The sequence below is a fragment of the Vulpes vulpes genome, chromosome 3 (genome assembly GCF_048418805.1).
Source record: "Vulpes vulpes isolate BD-2025 chromosome 3, VulVul3, whole genome shotgun sequence".
NCBI lineage: Eukaryota > Metazoa > Chordata > Mammalia > Carnivora > Canidae > Vulpes > Vulpes vulpes.
The window spans coordinates 100,968,474-100,985,143 of NC_132782.1; the positions used below are offsets into that span (position 1 = coordinate 100,968,474).

At 47.7% G+C, this 16,670-nt stretch overlaps 1 protein-coding gene across 13 annotated transcripts in view; it reads left to right on the top strand.

Annotated features, from left to right (window-relative positions):
- SYT17 (synaptotagmin 17) overlaps window positions 1–16,670 on the top strand; it is a 102,476-nt gene that overhangs the window by 46,947 nt on the left and 38,859 nt on the right. The window lies entirely within an intron of this gene.

Here is a 16,670-nt window from a genome sequence, read left to right on the forward strand (position 1 = left end):
AGTGGGCAAGTGAGGGAGCAAGAGAGAGTGAGCAAGATGGAAGCCGGAGTCTTATCATAACCTAATCTTAGAAATGACATCCTCTCACTTTTGCCATATTCTATTCATTAGAAACAACCCACTAGGGGTTCATCACAATCCAGGGGAGGGGGTTACAGAGTGGCATAAATCCTGAGAGTTAGTGATCATTGGGAGCCATTTTAGAAGCTGGCTCCCACAACATCGAGTTAATGGAAGTAATGGTTATTATTTCCTGTGTCCTGATCACAGCAGGGGCTTCACATACTTTATTGCTAATATTCATCATAATTCACGCTGTCCAATCAGCATAATCCTCATCAGCTTACAGGGCTGGAGACTGAGGCCTCAAACCCAAGTAATACACGTGGTCTCAGACTGGTACAGTCAAGATTCCAGCTCTGGTCTTACTAGCTCTGAAGACCAAGGGGTCTGCATTTCCCCAAACATCCAGGTAGTGCTGGCATTGGTGACCTGACATCACACTGAGGAGTCGTGCTCCAGAGTAATTAGTAAAGCCTAATCTGTTTAAATTTTTTTTTTTAATTTTTTATTTATTTATGATAGTCACAGAGAGAGAGAGAGAGGCAGAGACACAGGCGGAGGGAGAAGCAGGCTCCATGCACCGGGAGCCTGATGTGGGATTCGATCCCGGGTCTCCAGGATCGCGCCCTGGGCCAAAGGCAGGCGCCAAACCGCTGCGCCACCCAGGGATCCCTTTTTTAAATTTTTTTTTTTTAATTTTTTATTTAGCCTAATCTGTTTAGATCTAGTCTAAAATCCTTACCCGCAGGTCCCCCAAGAAAGAAGGCTATGGCTTAAAAAAACCCTTGTATGCAAGGCTTTCTCTGCACAGGCTTAACTGCTTCTCATCACTAAGATTGCAAATGCTCTGTGCTCCAAGACTCCTCTGAAGCAGGTTGGTTCTGGATTTTCTTAGGCCCTGTCACCCAGAGAGTCTGCATCCAATCAGGAGCTGCCTGCCCTAAGCAGGTATGACAGTCCTATCTGCAGCCGTGATGGCTGCTGTCCACAGGTCCCGCTGTCCCCAAGGTTTCGGGTCAAGCAGAAGACAATGATTGCACTGAATCTTTAAATGGTAGGGAGCAGGCAGTGGGAACTAAATTGAACCAAGGTAAGATCCAAGCATGGAATATTGATTTCCAAGTCCCTACTGAGAATAAATGACCGAGTGTTGCACATTTAGATTGGGAGGGGACCCCAGGGGGCATTGAGTGCCCAGAAGGGAAGCCCTGACACTTTTATATTTTACTGAAGATTTTATGACAAAAGTATTACATGCTTGTCACAGTGAATGACACAACCAAAAGGTTTGTTTGGATGGAGAATCAGAAAAGTAGAGGGGTTAAATGTGGGGGCTGTAGGGCCAGGGCCTGGGTCTGGGCTCTGTAGCCTTGAGCAAGATCTGTATGCTTAGATTTTCTCATCTGTAAAATGGGTATAACCACACAAGGACGTCTTGAAGAATTGTTATTTGGATAAGATGAAAAGAAGACAATCTGTGTTGGGCACTGTGCCTAGTATACAGCAAGCACTTAGTAACTATGAACTATTATTAAAAGGCAGTGTTAGTCTCTTCTTCATCCCCCTTCCATTCCCTTCTCCCTGAAATCACCACCTCAGTGTCTTGGTATGTATCATTTCACACTTTGTTTTCAAGATTTTATTTATTTATTCATGAGAGACACACAGAAAGAGGCAGAGACACAGGCAGAGGGAGAAGCAGGCTCCCCATGAGGAGCCTGATGCAGGACTCGATCCCAGGACCCCGGGATCACGACCTGAGCCAAAGGTAGACGCTCAACCGCTGAGCGTCTGATTTCACACTTCTTTCCTCATTTCACACACACTGCTGATTTCACACTTCTTTCCTCATTCCCACAAACATCATCCACATACAGAAGATTCAGCTCTTTTAAGAAGTTATTCATTAATTCAGGAAGTATGTATGAAGCACTTTCTGTTTCCAGGTGCTCGGAATATAGCAGTGAACAAATCAGACCTCCAGTTTGGGGAGCTTTTCAGACCATTCTGTGGACCCCACTCTCAAACTTACTTTTGTTTCATTAACAAATGAATGTGTCCAGTCCCTCCAGGGTGATGCAGATGTGAATGGACCTAGCTCTTTAATAGTTGCGCTATATACCATCACCTGGTGATGTGATACCGTGATAAAGGCAGAGGTTACACATGGTGGGAGTAGGGGAGGGTACGGGGAGGTAAGGGATATGTGATGGGGCTTAAGATAATGTGATAAGAACTCTGGAGCACCTTCCGAGAGAAATACTCTAAACAATAAGAAGTTTTGCCTTCCATTGAGACGTTGTTTAGAACCCCTTGAATCCCATATGTGAACCCCATCAGGCCAAAGCCTCAAACTGGGGCAGTATCCCTGCCCCCCATACATCTCTCATTCAACTCACTACATTTCAGGTAGCAGTCTTCACCAGGCAAGGCCCCTGCTCTCCATTTGTGGAACGCAAGCTTCTCTTGTTTAAATGTTGGGGTTTTGTGCCCCTAGCTCAGGGGTGCCTCTTGTCAGGTTAAAGCCCATTGAAAATATACATTTTGTTTATTTATTTGGGAGAAAGAAGATAAGCGGGAAGCGGTGGAAGGAGAGGGAGAAGCAGATTCCCTGCTGAGCAGGGAGCTCCATATGGGGCTTGATCCAGGGACACCAGGATCAGGACCTGAGCCCAAGGCAGACGCTGAACTAATTGAGCCACCCAGGCGCCCCCGTGTATATGTATTTTTAAAGCACCCTAGATATTTCTAGTGCTCAGTCAGGGTTCAGAACCATAGCTATGAGTGGAAATCCCAGCTGGGATGACATTTTACATGAAGGGCCCTGCCTGCAGTTACAAAAGAAGTGTGGTTTGAGCTGGTGTCTCTCTAGGCAAAGCAGCAATGGTGCCGAATTAGAATCCATGATGTTCTAACTTGCTTTATTTATCAGCTAGGGGAAAGAGCTGTCGCCTCCAGGCTAAGGATCTGAAACGTAGCCTATTAGCTTGTTTCCAAACACTTCATAACAGAAGTAAGGTTGAGCTGCACTTGGAGCGTTTGCCGAGAATCCTGGTAAAAGCCTGTAATTAGCTGGCGGGCCTGGCTTTCTGAGCAGTTCCATTCCTGTGTGGGATGAGGGTTCTACTGCAATTTTCAATCAGGTGATTTTCTGCAGCTGAAGTTTAAAAAAAGAGGGAAAATTGCTCCTCAACTTGTGAGAGTGACATGCAGCCCAGAGGCCTTCCAGAAAAGTAATGTGGAATTGGCTACTGAGGTTAGTGGGCTATTATTAGAAGTGGGGGAAGAAAAGAAAGAAAAAAAAAAGAAAGAAATACAGCTTGATGATGGCTTTTCAAAAAAATTAAAAAAAGAATCACCATGTGATCCAGCAATTCCCCTTCTGGGTATATCCCCAGTGGAATGGAAAGCGGGACTCAAACAGACATCCGTGCACCCGTGCTCATAAGCGGCACTATTCCCAGTAGCAAAAAAGGTGGAAGTAGCCCAGCGTCCATTGATAGAAGGATAAATGGATAAAGAAAATGTGATCTATTCATTCAGTGCACTGTTACACAGCCTTCAGGAGAGGGAAATGGTCACATGCTACCACATGGATGAACCTTGAAGATATTCTGTGAGGTGACATAAACCAGATATAAAAGGTCAAATACTGTGGAATTCCATTTATTTATTTAAAAAAAAATTTTAAGATCTTATTTATTCATTTGAGAGAGAGTGAGTACGAGCGAGTGGGGAAGAGCAGCAGGGAGGACAGGGAGAAAGAATCAGAAGTGCATTCTGCATTGGGCGGGGAGCCTGATGCAGGGCTCGATCCCATGACCCTGAGATCACGCCAGGGCTGAAACCAAGAGTCGGCCGCTCAACTGACTGTGCCCCCCAGGTATTCCTAGAACTCTGTCTATATGGGGTATCTCACGTAGACAGATTGATGGAGATAGAACAGAGGCAGCCTCTGATGGCAGGGGCGGAGCAGGTAAGGGTCAGCTCCCTGGGGCGGGAGCTGACCAAACATCAGTCTCCATGGATTGAATTTTTTTTTCAAGCACCTACTATGTGCTGTGTATTCAATAGAGACCCAGACATTCATGACCCGTGTTCTCATGGCATTTACATCTAGCAGGGGGACGGCTGGACATTAGACTAAATGCCACACCAATCACGATACAACTGTGAATTGGTCTGAGGATTATGAAGGAGCAAAGCGAGGTACGTTGCAAGTGCCCGACCCTGTCTGGAAAGCGAGAAGGTGATACGTGAGCTGGGCGCAGAGGCCTGGAGGGAGTGAGGAGAGACCGGGCAGGCCTCCAGCCCAGAAGGGAAGCTAAGGTCAGGGAGAGAAATTAAGGCCAACCCCCTACTTCACCCTGGGAGCTAATGGGCTAACAGGGGTCAGTATGGAGGACCCATGCTCGGCCATCCCTCTGTCCTGTTAGAATTTCTCAAGGCAGCTGCTGCAGGAATTGCCCTGGGCACGGGCTTAGTGATAACCAGCCTCTGGCAGCCTCCCAACACAAGAGAAACCAGGGCAATGACCAGTGACTGACATTCCTAGCTTTTTGCCAACCCTTAATGCGTCTAGCTAGGGCTAGAGAGCGTGGCACCTTCATCCTTAACATCTCCCAGGGATTTGTTAAAATGCAGATTCTGATTCAGTTGGTCTGGGCTGTGGCTTAGGATTGTCTTTCTGATGGCACCCCAGTGAGGCCAGTGCTGTGGGTCTACAGACCACGCTTTGGGGAGCAGATACACAGAAGCCCCTGGACATGCGTCTGGGGGAATGATAGTGCATGCACATCAGAAGGAATCAGACTCAAGCAGTGATCCCCCCCCCTGCATATCAATTAGACTTCTAACGCCATCAGTCATTGGTGTGATGTTGGGACTTAAAAAAAAAAAATCCCAATTCCCAGGCCCCAGGCCAGAGCAGCTAAATCAGCCAGGGCATCTGCATTTGGGGACAGGGGTGTGTTTTTCACAGCTCTCCAGTTGGCTTTCTCGCACAGCCTGGGTTGGCAGCATTTGCCCACACTGTTCTGCCTCCCTCCCCACCCCGATGTCTGCTTGGAGGCCTCCCAGGCCTCTCTGTTGAGAGTGAGTTCCAAGGCACCTGGTCTGCTTCCATAATTGCTTGGCTTTCTGCAGCTACAGCATCAAATTGGTTAATTGAATCTGCTGGTGAGATGAGGCGGGTGGGGAGGCGTGGCACAGGAGGAGAGGGGAGGATGGAGCAGCGCTGCCACCCACTCGCCTGGGGAGGCCTCAGGGCCGAATGGGTACCAGAGGACACGCTGTGAAAGCGTTGGGGTTTGGGAAGCAGGACAGTGGAGACGCTGAGGGTTTCCAGCAGAGGAGAGATGAGGAAACCAGTCTGAGAGGGGCATAGCCATTCTGCAAGAGCCAGAAAGTCCCTTGAGATGGATGGAGAGATGCTGTGGGTTTGCACTGTTCCCCAGCATCTGGCCTCACGTCCTCCCTGTAGCCTGCCCACAGCCTCTGTCTTCTCTCCTGCCCGACTTATGGGGGCCTCAGGCCCAGCTCTGCCTGCTAGAGAAATGGTTGCATGGCCACTCAGAGTATGGGTTGGAGCGAGATACAGTTTTTGGTTCACATGTCACTTTTACTGCTCAGCAAGCATGTGTGACTGTGAGCAAACAACTTCTCTTTCCTGTAGCTCAATTTCCTCCTCTTCCAACCTTCCAACCTCAGGACATAATATAAAGAGCTTTAGACAGCGCTTTGTACATAGTTAGTGCTCAGTAAATACCAAATGTGATGATGATGGTGATGATGTTGTTGTTGATGGACCTTGCCACAGAAGAGCAGACCCTGGAATTATTCACACTTGAGTTTGAATCTTGGCCCTACTGTTAGCCAGCTGTGTGACTCCAAGCAGATGGCTCCACCTCTCTGGGTCCTGGACTTTGTCTTGTGTGAAATGCAGCAAATCATTCCTATTATGAGCATTAAAGGCAAATCAACACGTGGACCTGTCCATCCTAGAGCTAGCCACTCGGAAAATCATGCCTGTTGTTTTTAAGAGTTATGCTGGCACTTTTGAGGTGACGAACTCAGCCTAGCTCCTCTGGTTGCCTCCTGACCAGGGCCCTCACCTAATCATCATCACCCCAAAGCTGCCAGCTGGTGCAGTGTCCAGGAGGCAGGGATTGACACTAAAGCTGTGCCAGCTCAGCCACAGAACCAGACCGGTTTGCGTTCCCCACAGTGCCCTGGGGTTGGCGGTGCGTGGGAGGAGCTGGCAATAGGTGCTTGGCTCCAGATCCAGACTCGGTCACAGGAAGTAAGTAGCAGAGGGAGGAGATGAACGCCTCCACTTTCTAGGCAGAAGGTAATCAGAAAGTGGGCCCCTGGGAACCAGAGCATAAGGAATATTGCAGGGAGAGAGCAGTGCCCAGAAGGAAGCCCATCAACTTATATGTGAACTGGGCTCACCCCTGAGCTACACACAAGTGGGTATGACCCTAACCAGTATACAAGAGACTTTGAGAACTAAACTGTGGTGTAGACTACTGCCCGGGTCTGTAGTGGGCTCCCGAAGACACAAATGAGGGACAGATATGAAGAGCACCACAGAGACTTTAGAGATGAACTGACTTTGGCATAACAGCACACTGAGGGCAGCTCAGAACATGTGGTCTGAACCGAACCTGGTCAGTTGCTCAGCACAGCTAAAAAAAAAATCAATATATTTAGTAGGATTCAAACAAGACCTAGAGTCTCATGACATAATATTCAAAACGTCCTGGATACAATCCAGAATAACCTGATTCACAAAGAACCAGCAAAGCCTGGCAAATTCTCAGAGGAAATATAATCAGCAGACACCAACCACAGGATGACCTAGATGTTGGGGTGATCACACAAAGACTTTAAAGCAGTTGCTATGAACCATGCTCCAAGAAGGAAGGGTGAATCCTCTTGAAAAGAATGGTAAGAGAATATTGCAGATTAGTAGAGAAACAGAAGATAGAAGATAGAACCAGGTGAAAAACTTCGAACAGAAAAGTACAGTAACAAATCAAATGGACTGGATGGACTCTAGCAGAATGTAGATGATCGAGGAAAGAGTTAATGAACAAACCCATAGATGAAGAGCACTTGTGTACTGCAAACGACAGAATAAAAAGATTGGGGGAAAGGAGAACAGAAGGGGGGAAAAAGAGAACAATGGAGCCTAATATTGATGCCACATGAATCTCAAAGAGAGGAGAGAAGAGAAGCAGTAGATAGCATTAGGATGGCAGTGGGGGGGGGGGGGATCCCTGGGTGGCTCAATGGTTTAGCGCCTGCCTTTGGCCCAGGGTGCGATCCTGGAGTCCCTGGATCGAGTCCCACGTCGGGCTCCTGGCATGGAGCCTGCTTCTCCCTCCTCCTGTGTCTCTGCCTCTCTCTCTCTATGTCTATCATAAATAAATAAAAATCTTTAAAAAAAAAAAAAAAAGGATGGCAGTGGGTGACTTCCCTTCAGGGGTCCCATGAGTTCCTTACCAGGTTCCCCGAACACCGGCTCAGCTGAACCATGACTGTCCTCCCCTTTGTGGAAAGCATTAACCCGTCTCGAGGCGGTATCGCACTGTGGGTCAAGTCAGCCAGACCTAGCTTCAGACTCTGACTGTGGGCTCGTGGCTTTGCCTCCATGAACCCCAGTTTCCTTGACTGAACTGTGGGGACATTGCACTTACATTTATCTGAATCCCCTGTGTGTTCGTTAATTGCATTTAATCTTTCACTTAACATATAAGGTGTGATCTGCTCTATGGCCATTTTTCATGGGGAGAAATGCTAGGGAGACCGAAGTTCAAAGAAGGGAATGGCAGTGAGTGGAGCCAGTTGCAAAGTCTGAGGGACTGGTCCCCACAGGGCTGCCCTCACTTCGGACCAGCTGGCGAGAAATTCACGGTCCCTGTGACCTTGCAGGTTCAGTAATTCATGAGAATCACTCACAGGATTCAGGAAGGTGCTACTTATATAAGCACAGTTTTATGATGGCAGAACACATTTTATTTTACAAAATAAAATCAGCCCAGGGATGAGACACATGGGGCAGAGTCCAGAAGAGGTCCAGATGCAAGGCTTCCAGTCATTTTGTACCCATGGAGTAATGGACGGTGTTGCCTCTTCCCGGTCACTAAGTGTGCAGTATGCACAGAGTATTGCCAATGAGGGGAGCTTACTGATGTTTGGCATCCAGAGCTTTTACTGGGGCTCGATCCTGTACTCTCTGGTAGGTAACTCCAGTCTCCAGTGTCTCCTAGAGGTCCAGCTAATACCTCTAAGGAACCCTAAAGCTCTCACCATAAGTCACACCATCTGTGGCCAGAGCTCTTAGGCAAACAAAGACACCTGCAGGATAGTCCAGAAGCCTAGAGATGACCTCCCAGGAGCCAAGAGCGTAGACCAAGATCTCTCTTTGGAGAAGAGGAATTCTTCACTACACAGGAAGTAACTGGTCACTTGTGCCAAGTCCTCCAGCTGGTGAGCAGCCAGGCCAGGCTTCCAACCCAAGTTGTTTGGTTCCGGAGTCTCCCTCACTCTTAGCCACTACACTTCAATGAGCATATGAATCTCCTGGGGATCTTGTTAAAGTGTGGATTATTCTGAGTCAGTAAGTCTGAGAGAGACCCAGGCATCTGTATTTCCAGTAAGTTCTGGTAACACTGATGCTGGTCTGAAGACCATACTTTGAAAAACAAGAAGACACTTCATCTGTTCTCCCATGTTACCCCTGTATGTCCAGGGCACAGAAGGCAGAGTGAGTTTGGAACAGCAGCAGGGCAGGCCCAGTAAAACCTGCAGGATTAGAAGCTCATGTTTGTTTGTTTGTTTGTTTGTTTGAGTGCATTGAAAAGCCTTTGGAGGGTTTTGACCAGGGAAGTGCTATGGTGATGTTTTAAAGTATTACTCTAGGGGCACCTGGGTGGCTCAGTGGTTGAGCGTCTGCCTTCGGCTCAGGGCATGATCCCAGAGTCCTGGGATCGAGTCCCACATAGGGCTCCTGCATGGAGCCTGCTTCGCCTCCCTCTGCCTATGTCTCTGCCTCTCTCTCTGTGTCTCTTGTGAATTAAAAAAAAAAAAAAAAATCTTAAAAAAAAATAAAGTATCACTCCATCTGTTGAATGGAGAATAGGATCATCAGAAGACAAGAGGGCAAGCCAGGAGACCATCTGGGAGGCTACAGTGCTGGTCTGCAGGAAAGGAGATGGTGACTTGGACCAGGGAGGTGGTGGAAGGGTTTCAAAGAAGTAAACTCAGTGGGATGTAATGTAAGAGGCAGAGTCAACAGAAAGTGCTCATGGATTAGATGTAAAGGACAATTGTCTATCTTGGCAAGCAGCCTAACTCTCCTGAATGAAGATTTCCTTGCCTGTAGGTTTCAGGCCCCCAACTCTTAGGATGTTGTAGGGATAAAAGGAAATGGTGTATGTAATGTGCTTAGCCCAGCGCTCAGCCCTTAGTGAGGGCTCAGTGGATTGAGGCATTGAGCCCCAGTGTGGGCAGAGGTGGTGCTCCAGCCAAGCAGTCAGGAGATGGAAGCAGACACCTGCCACCCTGGGGCTCTCCTGGCAGAGCACAGAGGCCGCGATGGCACCCCCAACCTCTCCTTTCCTCCAGAGAGCTCCTTGAGGCTGCCAAAGTCCATCCACCCAGGCGGGAAAACTTGGCTGGATCTTAAACATTCATTTTGGGTTCCGGTGGCAGCCTTTAAAGACCAAGCCAGCTGCCAGGGCTCCTGGGGAGTTTTACTCCATTTGCATGGCTGTCTCATGATTTGGTGCCTTTGGATGGAGCCTCATTCCAGGCAAATCCCCACGGGGGAAACCATCAGGGGGCTGGGAATTTATCCAACCAAAGTGTCCCTGAAGAGCCCCTGGCTAGGAGTGGGAAAGGGGAGCTGGTGGAGGCCAGGTTCAGTTTGCCTGTGCTTTCCTACTGGCGAGAAGCAGCCCAGGCCACCACCTGGTAGCTGCGTGATGAGGCCTGGCAAGGAGGATAAATCAGAAACCAAGAATATCCTTTCCGGACAGCCCTTCTGTCCCTTGCCCCAACCCCGAGCTGCCAGTCAGCAGGAGAAGGCTTAACCTTTAAAAGCCCAGGGACTGCAGAGCACAGGCTGAGTGTCACTCCTCTCCCTGCATCTCAGGGAAACATTGTGAAAATAGCTTTGGCTTAGACGTCAGAGAGCCAGGTCCGAAGAACTTGGTTGCTGAAGCATCTCAAGCAGGACCTTTGCGTCTCATTGAGCCTCCATTTTCTGTCGGATGCATTTAAGGTCTACCTTGAGGGGACCCTTCTGTTTTGGACAGTGACAGTAGACAAATACACAGCACTCCCTCTATGCCAGGGGCTGCTCCATGTGTATTGTGTGAATTAACTCATTTAGCCTTCATAGCAGCACTGTAATGTAGGAATTACCATCATTTTGTGAACGGGGAAACTGAGGCCATGCTAGCAGAAGTAGTGTGCCCAAGGTCCTGGGGTCAGGATTCAAAGTCAGGTCATCTGGGTCTAGAATCTGGGCTCTCGGTCATGGAGTTACACAGGTTCAAATATTTATCAGGCCCCTACTATGTTGAGGTGTTGTGCCTGGTTGCTGGAGAAATAGCAGAAAGGCAGAAATAATTAATCCTTCCCTGACGCTGGTATGCTAGTTGGGGCAAGACAAATCAACACCTAAAAAATAATAGAATATGGGGACAGGGGCTGGAGCATCACTTTAAACTGGGTAATATAAGCTGAGAAAGGGGCGGCCGTGCAAAGATGAAGGAGAGGAGCATTCTAGGCAGAGGAATGGGCAAGTGCAAAGGCCCTGGGGCCAGAATGAGCAAGAAGGCACAAATGGCCAGAGCCTAGTTAATGCTGTAAGTGAAATACACATGAGGTCAGAGCAACAAGTAGGGGTCACGGTAAGCTCAGATGACAAGTCTTTATTGAACACCTACTGTGTGTCTGAGACTGTTAGGCAGCGGGGAAACCAGTGAACACAACAGATGTGGCTTCTGCCTTCACGAAGGAGTGAGATGACATGCGTGCGGGGATACTTAGCACATAGCAGATGCTCAGTGGGTGTGCTTTTCTCTTTCCCTGTGTGTAAGTTGATGTGAAAATGCTCCCCTGGGTTTCTGCCTAACTCCCAACCCCCCACATTAAAGTAGGATGTAGTTGGCTTATAATGGCAATCATTTCTAGAGACGGGCTGGGCAAGGGCATTATTCACCCACGAACAGGTGGGTGAAGGATGAGCAGAGTGAGCAGAAGGGGCCGGCCTTCCCTCTCTGTCCGGGAGCTAATGCCCTGCCCAGGCCAGGCGAGGTAGGGTCTTTGGGGCTTGACTCACAGCCACTCTCTTTGTGATCCTCAGTCTCAGAGTGGGCCTGGGAAGAGTGTCCGCTGGCTCAGTGTCAAAGTTCTCATGATGTGATTGCTTTTAGGTCTTACTCTGTTTAATTTGATCAGGGCTGGAGAAGCAGAGGAGAGGCAGCCTATGGGTGATTCATGGGTGGGATCCTCTTCCATTCCTGTTCAGGCCTCTCAGTGATGTCTTTGGTAAGGAGGGGCCAGGACACTTAAAAGATGCACGGACAACCGTGTGATAACGTGAGGGTCCCCAGCCTTACTACAGGATGTTTCCCTAAAGCCCAGTGTGGCGCTAAGGTGTTTGAGGACTACGGCAAATCATTCTTTCTCAGGTTATTGAGCATGACTCAGAAAAGAAGGCACAAGAGGCAAAAAGAGAAGGGCAGAAATTCGATGGTCACTCTTTCCACTTATAGTAAGAGGCAGGCTTCATTAAGGCTTATTAGTAAGTCCCAGGCACATTCCCAGGACTCTCTCAGTTGATCCTCAACAACTAAACAAGGGAGGTAGTAGGGTTATGCCCATTTTACAGAGGAGGAAACCGAAGCTCAGGGAGCTCAGGTGACTTGCTAAAGGTTACTGTATTAGCTAAGGTCAGGTAAGGCTGTGGTAGTAGGTCAGCCACACTGGTTTGTGGTTTGCCACAGTAGAAGCTTATCTCTTGCTTGCACACTGGTGTTTGTGGGTCCTTTCATGAGCTGCCTTCCATGCAAGGATTCAGCGATCCAGGCCCCTTCCGTTTTGTGGCTCTGCTATCTTCTCAGGCCTTGGAGGGTTTCGCCTCCAGCTGGTGGTTAGGGGAGGGGAAGAGAGAGAGAGAGAGAGAGATGAGGATTGTGTGGGAAGCTTTAATAGACCAGGTCTGGAAGTTCTACCTGTCCCTTCCACTTCGACTCAGACCGTATTGGCTACAGCTCCCTCTACAGGGGAGGCCTGTACAGGGGGAGGATTGTAGTCCAGCTGCTTGTCCAGGAAGAAGAGGCTTTGGTGACCTCACAGCCGTCTCGGCCACAGACACCCAAGGGTGCAAATGAAAGCCAGCCTGGGCCATGGACAATCTTGCTGTGCTGCCTTCCTAAGCACCTGTTGCCTCTGAGTTCACCGTGAGCATCAGCACTGGGGAATCCCACCTCACTGAACTCCAGGCTCGAGGAATTCAAGCTTACAAGAGTGGTCCTCGTAGTGAATTCGCCACACTCCTTTTGGCTGGCAAGCACAGTGTACCTACTGACGTAGAAGAATAGTTAGACTGGCGGTTTTCAGCTGGGCTGATTTTGTCCCCCAGCAGATGGTTGGCAGTGTCTGGAAGCGTTTTTGGTTGACACAACTCCAGGGGTGCTGTCGGCATCCAGTGGGTGGAGGTCAGGGATGCTGCTCACACCCCACAGTGCATGGACAGCGCCCCCCTGGGATGGTGACACCCTGAGCTAGAGCAATGAGGTCTGCTGGTCTTGGAGTTTGGGGGATGGGAGTAGTGACCGCTGTGAAGGGCAGGTTGACGCCAGCTCAGAGCCATTCTGCTCCAGTTATGCACCTATTTGAGGCATGTTTATTCTCCTTATGGCATTTTAACCTCTCTTCATTTCTAGTGGTTTTTCTTTGGCCGCCTGAGTGTGAAGAATTCAGGGGCAGAAACTTGAGTCAATTTGTGCTCATCTGTATAGATTTTTCAAATGGCTTCCCTGCTTCCACCCATAAAAATTTGGGCAGACAGAAGCATCCTGCTCAGCAAACAAGCCCCTTTCCCAGGTGATGTGACCTGCACAGATGGGGCGCAGCCTGGCTCCGCAGGAGAGAAGCAGAATATTTTAAAATCTGGGCTCTATTCCTCCCTACCTTGTGATTTATGGGTGCATGTCACCTGCATGTGGTGACACAAAGGGTTTATAAGGGTAAAGGAGTTCTCCTGGCTTTTCAGTGTTGTTATTAGAAAGGATATATATATACACATACACATATATACATATACATGTGTATATATAGTACAACCATATAGGAGAGAGTAGAATGAAAAGTAAAAGTCCCTAATTCTCCCTACTTAAAGGTAATTTACTTTTAACAAGGCTTCTTTCTAGGAATATATGCACAGATGTGTATGTAAGTGTGTGCATGTACGTATGTGTATACATGGTAGGTGTACACGAATGTGTGTGTGTATCTCCATCCGCTACCTCTAGTATCCAGAATATATATACTTTTCTGTAACTTGCTCTTTTCACATAATACATCTTGGACATCTTTTCATACTGGCATATTTTATATGTGTATATGAGAGCCAGGCACTGTGGATACAATAATGAACAAATTAGACCACAATCCCTGGTTTCATCAGATGACGACCTGAACGTGGGAAGACAGGTAGTAAACAAAGCGAGTCACTGTATGATGCCATGTAGAGATGATGTTCAGTGCTAAGGAGTAAACAGAATGAAGGAAGGAGAACAGGGAGGAGTAGGGTGAGGATTGCAGTTTTTTCCAAGGTGGTCAGGAAGGGCCTCACGGAGAAGGTGACATTTGAGCCGAGTTGTAAAGGAGTTGGAGGTGTGCCATGTGGATGTGGATGTAGGAAGAGCATTGTAGCCAAAAAGAATACCAAGTGCAAAAGCCCTTACACGAGAGAAATAGCAAGGAGATCAGTGTGGCTAATGTGGAGTACAGATTCCCCCTAATTGTTTTTGTTTTTGTTTTTTTTTTTAAGATTTTACTTACTTATTCATGAGAGACACAGAGAAAGGTAGAAACATAGGCAGAGGGAGGAGTAGGCTCCATGCAGGGAGCGTGACGCAGGACTCGATCTCAGGACTCCAGGATCACATCCTGGGCCAAAGGCGGATGCTAAACCACTGAGCCGCCCAGGCGTCCCATCCCTCTAATTAATTTTAATGACCACATGATGTTTCATTAACTCCAGGAGTTGAAGAATTTACTTAATTAGTCCCCTGTTGATAACATTGGGATTCATTCCAGGGTTTTTTGCAGTTAGGAACATTATTGGAGTGGTCACCCTCAACATGTCTCCCTGGATGTGTCCAGATGTACTATGAGCTGAAAACCCAGCAGTGGGCTTGCTCGGTCAAAGCATATGTGCTTGTCCATTTGGATAGCTATTGTCAAAATTTACAGTCCAGGGATGCCTGGGTGGCTCAGTCAGTTAAGCATCCAACTCTTGATTTTGGCTCAGGCCACAATTCCTGGGGTCCTGGGATCGAGCCCCACATTGGGCCCCCTGCTCAGCAGAGAGTCTGCTTCTCCCTTTGCCCCTCCCCCTGCTCATGCTCACACTCTATTTCTCTCTCTCTCAATCTCAAATAAAAAAATAAAGTCTTAAAAAAAAAAGAACTCCAGAAACTTAGTAATAAGACAAACAATCCACAATCCAATAAAAAGTGGGCAAAGATTTGAACAGACGCACTTCATGAGAAGACACAGCAATGACAAAGAAGCGCCTGAAAAGATGCTGTGCTTCATTAGTCATCATAAATGCAAAGTAAAACCACAGTAAGATCCACTGCACGCCCACTAGTATAACTAAGTTTATTTATTTATTCTAAAGATTTTATTTATTTATTCATGAGACGCACAGATTGAGAGGAAGAGAAACAGGCAGAGGGAGAAGCAGGCTCCCTGCAGGGAGCCCCATGCAGGACTCGATCCCAGGACCCCAGGATCACGACGTGAGCCAAAGGCAGATGCTTGACCATCTGAGCCACTCAGGTGCCCCTTGATTTGAATCTTTTGTTTGCTATTGTGATTAGAGAGCATCAGGGTGCCAGACCCTTCTGTTCAGGCCCAGGCCAGTGTTTCTGGCCACGTGTCATCTGGTTATTGTGGTCATTTGGATGGATAACCTGGCTGGAGGACCCACCAGGAGGTCCTCAATATCTCTCCAGATAGGGCAGCCTGGTTCACTCCTGTGTCCCCCACGATTTACCAGGCTCCCTTCTGCTCTAGGATCCAACAACCCTGTGGCCAGCCTGTGAACAGGGTAGCCACACAGACCTAGAAGCTGATATTTCTGTGGCATTAAAAAAAAAACAGATTAATGAGGGCACCTGGCTGGCCCAGTCAGAAGAGCAAGTGACTCTTGATCTCAGGGTGGTGAGTTCAAGCCCCACGTTGGGCATGGAGCCTGCTTTTTAAAAAAGAGGAAGAAGCAGGTTAACGGCTATAAAAGTAAAACAGTTGAATTTGTGTGTTTATTTTTTATTATCTCGACATTTCATTGAAAACCTTTAAAAAATATTGGAAGAATTATCCAGTCAACACCCCTATTCCCAACCATCTAGATTTTACAATGAATATTTTGCTGTTTGCTTTATCACACATCTACCCATCTCTCCATATTTCAGTTTATATTTTTTTCATGTATCTCAAGATCAGTTGCAAACAGTAACCCCATTCATTTGTTTTTTAAAGTTGACTTTTTGTTGAAGTTTAACATACAGAAAAGCATTACATGGGCTTGATACATAGGTTGGGGGGTTGGGATGGGCTGAAAGGTCCAGCCCTTAAATCCTGCCCTGGTCTTTCTGGCAACCCGCCCCCACCCTGAAACTATCTGGAAACTATCTCATGAGTATACAAGAAGACACTCATCGATTGAAGATTCCATGGGTCTTAGAAGCTCTTGTGTCATGAACCAGGGACTACGACCAAATATTATAACAAATTGCTCCCATCACCCCTATCACATAGGAAATTACAAGGGTTTTAGGAGCTTTGTGTCAGGAAGTAGGGGCAGAGACCCAATATATATATTTTTATTATGTCACTTTCATGGCCATCCATTTACATATTGTCTGTGGCTGCTTTCTGCTACAACGGCAGAGGAGTTGGGACAGAGACTAGAGATGGCCCTTGAAACCTAAAATATTTACGGTCTGGCTCTTTATGGTTAAAGTCCACCTACCTTTGCACTAAAGTAACACCTCTGGGCTCTCTTGTATTCATTTTATTATTTGATTTATTCTCTGTTGTCTTGTATTCACTCCTCCCAGGGAAGAATTGACTTACCTGTCTGGGAACCTGGTGAGTTTTCATGTGGAGGTCCACGGTCCTCTGCTGGATAGGATTAAGGTAGTAGAGATCTCCCAGCCCTCCTCTCCTGTGTGGTACCTTCCTGCCCACAACGGGTAGCATTCTCTGTAGCTCCTTCAGTGAGCCTGCTGATCATGCTTGACCCTGCCGCTTCAAGGCCTGCTCTGTGTTTGGGTCAGAGAAGTTTATTTATT